The sequence below is a fragment of the Zosterops lateralis genome (genome assembly GCF_965231275.1).
Source record: "Zosterops lateralis genome assembly, chromosome: 4".
NCBI classification, from domain to species: domain Eukaryota; kingdom Metazoa; phylum Chordata; class Aves; order Passeriformes; family Zosteropidae; genus Zosterops; species Zosterops lateralis.
Window position 1 is genome coordinate 29,376,271 of NC_139765.1, and position 8,732 is coordinate 29,385,002.

Consider the following 8,732-nt stretch of genomic DNA (forward strand, 5'->3'; position numbering starts at 1 on the left):
TCACTTTCTAAAATGGCATGTCAATGACTGATGTGCTTTCAACTGTCTTTCTTACTGGTCATATTTTTATCTGTTGATGAGCAGAGAGGAGAGCAAGGCATAAGTGACACGGGGAGGAAGAATTAGAAAGTGACTGATTGTTCAATCTCGGTCAGCAAAAGACCTGGAGCCGTCAAATGAAACCATCAGGCCCCTCAAGTTCAGAGCAGAGGAATGGGCTCTGCATTGAGCTGTGAGATTCCTGGCCACTGGGTGTTGGGGAGAGCATGAGTTTCCATGGATTTAAATTCACATAGAATATGCCCCTGGGGATAACATGAACACTGCTGACTCAAAACCCCCTTGACCCACGGGTCTCCAGCAGCTGGGAAATATTCTGGGGAGCAGCATTACATGGTTATTATTCTAGTCATGGGAGTCTTCCCAAGACATCCACTGTTGGCCACTGTTCCAGTCAAGATACATGCATCTATTTAATATGAACCACTATGTTCCTTACCATCTAGCAACACAGAACTGAACTTTATTTTCTGCTGAGCTTGCTTGTGAGACACTGAACCTGTTAGACATACCCTTGATTAAGCCTATCAGCTGAGAAAAGTTTTGAGTCTATGTTGTCTCAGAGAACATGTGCATAATTTGAGATGGAAATAGTGAGAAAAGGAATGGAAGAAGGCTAAGGTATCTTAAACATGTTGACTTCACTGAACTAAAGCCAGAAAGATTTGATTAAAGTAATTTATTTTGTTCAAGATTGCCATTCAGGGCAGGGGTAGGTCAGAATGGCTGGTTGCAGGTTTGTTGAAAGCTTGCCTGTGCCAGGATGAATATTTCCATTTCCTCTTGTTCTGAGGAGGAGACAAAGCACTTTCTAGCACAAAAGACACAGAGAAGGGCCATCTTTTCCTCTATATGTTCTCCAATGCTGGAATGTTGTCCTACTGACAAAACAATTAAATCTTAACTTCAAGGAACATATATGAAAAAAATAGGCATGGGAAAAAAAGGGAGAAATGAGCTGATTGAAGAGCAAGTAAAACTTCCAAAAGCCTTTAATAGTCTCCAGTTGTGAGGTAAAAAATGGATAAAGCTCCCCTTTTCTGTCTTGCTACAACATCTGTGCATATCTTGACAGATCTCGTGAGGCTTCAGGACCTTTAAAATCAGGACAATGGATCTTTGGTCACTGTTTTCCTTCTTCTGAGCAATTTCTCTTAAGCCATTGTATTTAATGTAGTTGAACTTGACCTTGAATGCCAGCAGCCATCATAAAAGGAAATGTTTCACTAGCCTATATTATTCTTATCAAAGCTGTTTTAAATAGAAAATTATGTTTTTATTTAAAAAGCCCTCAACAAGCAAAAGCCAGTAAATATATTTCTAAGGAAAATATTATTAGTCCAATGAAAAAGTAACCTCTATTTGGGAGAAAGAAAAAAAAAAAAAAAGGCTTAAATCTCTTTATTCTCTATGGGAAATCAAAATCTTTTCCAGGAGAAAAAGAAATATTTTTTCCCCTGCAGCAATACAGTATTAATGGTTGATAGTTTGATCAGATATTCTATGTTTTGTCTTTTTATTTGTAAATTAGTTCATTTTTTGGGTTTCCTTTTTTTTTGTTGTTGTTGTAGTTTGTTTGTTTGTTTGTTTTATTGTTAATCTTGGGCATTGCTAGCATACAATTATTCATACCAGTAGTGAAATTTGCAAGTCTCCTAGTAGTTCTCCATTCTTTTCAGGTGTTCTAAAAACTGTTTTGTTACGTGTTCTCTTTGCCTTTTCCAGCTTGTTTCTGAACAGATTAATAAACACACTTTTTAATGCATTTCAATTATCTTATTTTTTGTCAAGATATACTTTCAGGTAACACAATTAATTAAAACTCCATTAACTGTTTAAAAAGGACATATCCCCTGGTGGCAAACCTTTGGTATTGGCCTACTTGAGTTAATGAGTGTAAATGGATGTGTGATAAATATTGACTTGCTCAAAAATTAAGGGGATTTTTTTATCCTTTTGCTTGCTTTTTCTATTTAAGTCTGAAGAGATGTATTTTCCATTGCTTTTTTTACCATGCAGATTCAATCTACTTGGTTCTGCCTGATAGTTAGACCCCATTTCACAAATAGTGTGGCCAGCAGGACCAGGGCAGTGGTTGTCCCTCTGTACTGAGCATTGGTGAGGGCACACCTCAAATCCTGTGTCCAGTTCTGAGCCCCTCACTGTGAGGAATTCACTGGGGTGCTGAAGTGCCCAGAGAAGGCAACAGAGCTGGTGAAAGGTTGGGAGAGTGAGTCGTGTGAGGAGTGGCTGAGGGAGCTGGGGATGTTTGACCTGGAGAAGAGGAGGCTCAAGAGGGAACCTCATCACTGTCTACAACCATCTAAAAGAGGCTGTAGCCAGGTGAGCGTCAGCCTCTTCTTCCAGGCAACCAGCAACAGGACAAGAAGACAGAGCCTCAAGCTGCACCAGAGAAGGTTCAGGTTGGATATCATGAAGAATTTCTTCATTGAAAATGTTGTCAAATATTGGAATGGACTGCCCAGGGAAGTGGTGGAGTCACCATCCCTGGAGATGTTCAACCAACGACTGGATGTGGCACTAGTGATCCAGTTAAGTTGGCATGGAGATGTTTGGTCAGAGGTTGGACTCAATGATCTTTATTTTTTCCTGTTCTCTTCTCTGATGTTGAAAGCAGGGCTGGTTGTCGAGGCTTTCAGTGCCACTCGCTGCTGCCAGGTCAACTACTTGTCTGGGCAAACTGTGCTTTTGCAGAACACCTGCACAGGAGGGCAGCTGAGCATAAGACCAATGAATGAGGGAAAGGAGCAGGGAAAAGGTCCTTCTGAAGAGTGATAAGTGTTATATTACATGAATAGATTTCAATTTTTTTAATTACTGGGGAAAAGTGTTAGCCAGAGAGCTCTCTAGGCTGCAATCCTGAGTGCTGTCATTGAAGAAACTGTGTAGAATGAGTTGAGGGTGTGAAAAATCAAATATCCCTAGCCTTGGGTGACAATAGAAGCCTCAATTTTCTGATAGTTATTTATCATTCGTTCTTTTAATGTGTGATTCAAGAGGGGTTTTTTTATCCAAGAGTAGTTTTTAACTTAGTCCTACAACAGGTGACTTGTTTCAACTACTGTTTTCAGATACTAAAAAGTAGGAGTGCAGATTTAGCAAGCAAGAATGTATATCTACATATATAATGCTCAGGTAATTCATGCATGTTGAGACAAAAATAACAGATCTATATCCTAATACACTGACATACCAGTTCTAGGGGTGGGACTGAGTAGTCGAGACTTTTGTTCCTGGCACCTCTGCCGCCAGAATAACTGAAGAAAAAGGTGAAGTTACTTTTATTCAGTACTCTCTTACAGCACTGGTGGAGAATAAAGGAATCTGAAGTCCCTGGTAATAGATAGTAATCTAATGTAAATCCCCAGGCAAGTTAAATTAATGTATTCTCGGCATGGTGCCTGGAGTAGGATGGGGAGGAAGAATGGGAAGGGATGAATCAGCTCTGATGTTTTGCAAGATCCTGCCTTCTACTTCAATATTGTCTTGTTTTCTTTGCCTAAATTTATTCCTGACAGGTGGTGACAGAATGTTTTCATTAAAGAAAAGTTTCCTAGAATTGCAGAAATCATATAAAGTCTCCTGTGGCAAACTAGCATTCAGACTTACAGGCGGCAATATTCTACTTGCCAGCTCTTAAAAGCTTTGGAATTCCACATTGCTGCCTAAATTCCTTTTTTTCCCTGGGCCCCATTATCCAGCAGTGCAAGGCAGAGAGCACAGAAGTACTACTCCTGCTGCTGACCTCTGCACGGAGGGAGAGCAGCTGCCTGCAGGAGTCCTGGGCAGCTGCAGTCAGATTGAACCTTGTCCCTGACACCTCAGTCGCCCTGACCCCAGGTGGGCTCGGGGCAGTGCCAGCATGTGTCCTGACCTGCTTTTGCACTGCTTGATGTTGAATTATGGATCCCCTATGACATTCTTTCGCTAGAGACTCTCAGGTATGGGTGTACAGTTTTAGAACTGCTGTCAAGAGAGGGCAATCTGGTGCTTTGACAAGCTGGGCATTGGAAATGCTGCTATAGGAACGCTACTGTAAGAGTAACACAGGTAGCACTTACAACAATTAGCACTTTCAAAGAGTGCTGGTGCCGCCTTTGTGTGCAGCTGGTGCAGCCAGAGTAGATCCGGATGCTCAGGGGACAAACCCACACCTGTTTGCAGGGGGGGTGGCTGTGCTCACTTCATATGTCCTCGAGAGCCAGTGGTTCAAGTTTATTGGAACCTGCCCTGCCTGCTCCAGTTTCCCAGTTGTGGTTCCTCAGTGAATTTGGATGAGAGTGTGGGATCACTGCTTGACTGTGGCACTGCAGGGACAGAAGACAAAAGGCTATCTGTACCTGAGAAGTCAACCAGAGAGCTCCTGTTTCCAGCTCTAGGTCCAGGGACTGTATGTGGACAGGTTTCCATGGGTGAGGTAGGACAGGAGAAAGGAAGAGGAGCTGCCTGATGAACCAACTGCTGGTGTCATTATTCTCAGCAATGCTGAGCACACTGGAGGTGGTTTGTGAATGCTGGTTCTGGTGTGCTGATCCACCACCTCCAGAATAGCCTGCCTGTAACTAGTGCCCAGGTGTTCAGGCTGGGTTTTCTGTTCTCTGTGATAACTATATTTAGACAGAATACAATTTAGAAATGGAAGATACAAATCACTGAATCAGAGGGAATCATGGCATTGAATCAAATGAAGAAAAAGGTAATACTTTCCCCCATCAGTTTACTTGTTTCTTGCTTCTAGGGTCCATTTTAATTTCATAAGCACATTTTCTTCCTTGGCACTGTTTCTGTAGGAATTTTTAAAGTATGTGTGTGTTCTTAGTATTTTTGCTGTGCTTGAGACTACTCATTTGAATGGTTCAGCCCCCTAGGCCTATACTCTGGTCCTGCTTCTCCACAGGACAGATTTTGGCAAACAGCTTTGAGATGCTAACAAAGGCAGTGAAAGAGGAGAGATACTCACCACATGGCTGAGTGTGCATTAAAAAGCCCTTGCCTACAAGCAAACTTACTGCTTGTAGGACATCTCATCTTCAGAGTGCTTATGGGCATTCATGAAACTCATGAATCCTCATGACACCACCATGAAGTGATGTAAATATGTATTATCACTACAGTATGTGGGATGGCAAGAGAGAAAAATTTCCTGTGCAAAGATTGCCAGAGAAGCCAAGGGGAAAACCTACAGTTTTAAATGACTCTCTTATCCAAGACAACTAGAAATTGCCTTTCTAAGTTGCTGTGTTGTAAAAGCATACACTTGTGTAGGCACATGCATCAGTGCTCTCCTGAACAAAGAAATGTTCCTTAACTAGTGCTTGGGAAACCAGTGCAGCTTTGAAATAGCTGAATGATTCTGCAGGGAAAAACTGTGAATTTTTTATATCTATCACTGAGCTTACTAAGGTTTGGGGTTTTTTTTATAGCTTGTTTAGCAATTTCAGACTTTTTTCATGTGAGTTCTCCTTCCCCATTACTCAGTTTGAAAAGGAGGATGGAGGAGAGGGAAAGGGACAGCACCTTCAGAACATGTGAGGAGTGAGCCTTGGGCCTCTGGGCAGTAGTTGGGAGAAGAGAGTAGCTGAAGGGGGGTGTTTTGGGGCTGAGAATGCCTAACAGAGCTGTGGTGTGAAAATTCAGCCACTGGGAAGCATTGCTGGGACCTTCAGGGACTCTTCTGCTAGTTCTGCTGGAGCGTCCTTTCCTGGTCACTGTAGGTCCTGGTCTTTGTACCCTCCTCCTGCTTGTTATTGTCACACTTAGCAGCCAATACCATTTCAGTGTAATTCTACCCTTGCTGCATCCACCTCCTCCCATCTGTATTTGTTCTCTGCTCCTAGCAGCTCCTTGGCAACCTGCCACATGAGATATAATCTGCAGCCTCACGTAGAGAATTACTGTACTCTGACCTCTGCTGTATTGCAAACTACTTCTGCTTCATAGGACTTAATCCTGCAAAGAGCTAAACTCAACTTCAACCAGGCACCCCTGTGGAAACTGCCCTCCCACAGATGGATTTACGGTTTAGAGCAATGCATGTGTGGAAATACTTTGACCACTAAAGGGTAGAATTCAGGATGATGAATTAAGTTTTTTCAAGTGAAGTCTATAAACCAATTCTAGCTGTATAAAACAACTTTCTTTTTGGAAGGGAGGATCTTCTTTCCTAAATAAAAAGCTCAGGTAAAAATGAAAACCTAGTCAGGATTACTAATACAAACACTGTATTACAAAAGCTACTTCTTTTACTGGTAGCACTAATGTTTTCTGATCAGCTTTCAGTGAACATAATTCAAGACTTTTATATGTGTCTTTACATAGCATAAATCTAGAGATTCATGTGGAGTAGTATCTTGTAAGACAAATACTTAGGTATACTGAAGAACTAGGACACAGAAAATTACATTTCTGATCAAATTAAATATCTGCATATTGGAGTATCCATGAAACAGCCCTTCTGAGGCATTTTAAATAGCACAAAACTCACTATCTGTATCCCTGCTGATTCTGATGTACATTTCTACTCAAATTCTCTGAACTCTACAGCCTGACACCTCAGTTTGTTCAGTGGCTGATCAGGTTAATTTACTCACAGTAACATTGTTTCAGAAGCTACAAAGGCCATTTTTCCTGTACCTGAGGTAGCTCCATGATAACTATTTCTGTGGGCATTTCCCTTTCTGCTCTCCTTCCAAAGGAGGTGCTCCCACAAATGCTGCCTCCCACCTTCAACCATACTACTGTCCTCTTGGGGTGCATCCACCAGTGCTGCATCCATTCAGATTTATCTTCAGGCTCTATGACTGGCTTCTTTAGCCCTGGTCCCCATCTCCATCTATGTGAAGTTTGTGTAGTTCTTCCTGATTCCTTCATGGCTTACTCTCTGATCCCCTTCTCTGGCTTTCACTGCTGCTCCTTGTTCTCTGCAGTCAGTGGGCTGAGGCAGGTATCAGATGTTTTCTTCCTCCTCTCTTTCACTGCACCCCACTTTCTCACTTCTTTCCTGAAAGGCGCCTCAGAGCCATCACCTCTGCATGGCATTGCCTTGTGAATTGGACTTTGGGTACAGGTCTCTCTCAGCTATTTTATGTTTCTAGGAGGTTCTTCAGATGAGGTGTTAAAGAGGGACAAAAATTACACAGAGTGCAGGATTAGAGTAATGTATCCCTTGTCTTGCTGAAAACAAAGGGGCAGGTGATGTCCCAGTTTTCATAAATGCTGTATTTGAGAATTTTCTGTTAGCCAGGGGTACATGCTGCCACCCAGGAACAAGACTCCTGTGGTGCTTTGGCAGTTATGAACATTCCCATGCTCTCTGTGGGTGCTTCCCAAGGAGATGGTCTGGTCAATGTGTAAAATGTTTGGTTTTCCCTCAGACTTTGGTTGTGTGTCTTACAGTGAGTCTGTTGCTTCACAAGTACTGTTGTGTACTTCTGTGTTTGGGGTAAACACAGGGATTGAATTCATATTGAGAACTTCTGTGCAATCCTCACCAGTATCTAGAAAAGGAGGTATGTGAACTCGCATGCTGAGCTTACTCTGTTTAAGTATCATGCATTGCTACAACAGACTAAGAATTAGCATCTGTGTGTCACATTTTTATAGTACTAGTTTAAACCAATTGAGCTGTGTAAGATTTGCCTTCTGGAGTTTCCCTCTTGCTGAAAACAAGTGATGATTAGTGCCCAGTGTAAGTTAGACATGGGTGAAACATTGTTCAGCTAAACAGCTTGAATAACATAACAAAAAATGGTGCCATTTTGCATGGCTATTTGGAGCACAGAAAATCAGTCTGCTTCCAAAGCTGGAGCCCTACCACTGGATTTGTGAGTTTCTAGATTTTTCTGACTTAAAGCCGAGTTTAGCTTATAGTTACCATAATCATGGTTTCCAGCCACGAGCATGTAAACTGCACAGATTATGTTCAGGGATTACATTGTGGAAATGCAGACAGGTCTGTTTAATGAGGTACAAAACCTGTTTTGCATGGAATGTCTAAAGTTCAATTATCCATGAGACACCAAGGACAACGGATAATTTTGATAATCATGCTTTCCAAATATGGCAGGAATATTCAATATGGAGCATTAAGAATCATGACCTTATCTGGGGTGACAGAAAGCTTGTGTAATTGAAGTGTTTTTGTATTGGATTCAAAGGACTTAATAGTATTGAATGTTTGGTCTCTGGTTTGGTAACTGCTCTTAGTATCTAAATCAAAAAGATCTGTAAATGTCAGGTAGGTCCAAGAGCTTCTCTGCCTCTGATACTCCTCAGTTAGCTATGACTGGGGACAGAAAAGGAGAATTTAGTGCCCTACTTCTTAAAGAAAGGCAGTGTGCCATCTTTCCACAGTGTACCTGCAGACTTAAAAAAAGATAAAAAGGTTTTGCTTTCTCTAAAAATTGTATTTTCAAGTTTTAAAGATAAATACTTCTCTTTTTTGTTAAGGTTTGAAGCTCAGAATGTTTTGGACTAATTTCCTTGCTCATTTAGAGAAAATCATACTTAATTTGAATTATTTACTGCACCCGTGATTATGTTTGAAATAAAGACTCTCTTGGATGATCAAAATAGGAAAAAAAGACTAAAACTCATCATATGAACATTACTAGTAGAATCTTATTAACTCTGAATGCTGATATTTACAAGTT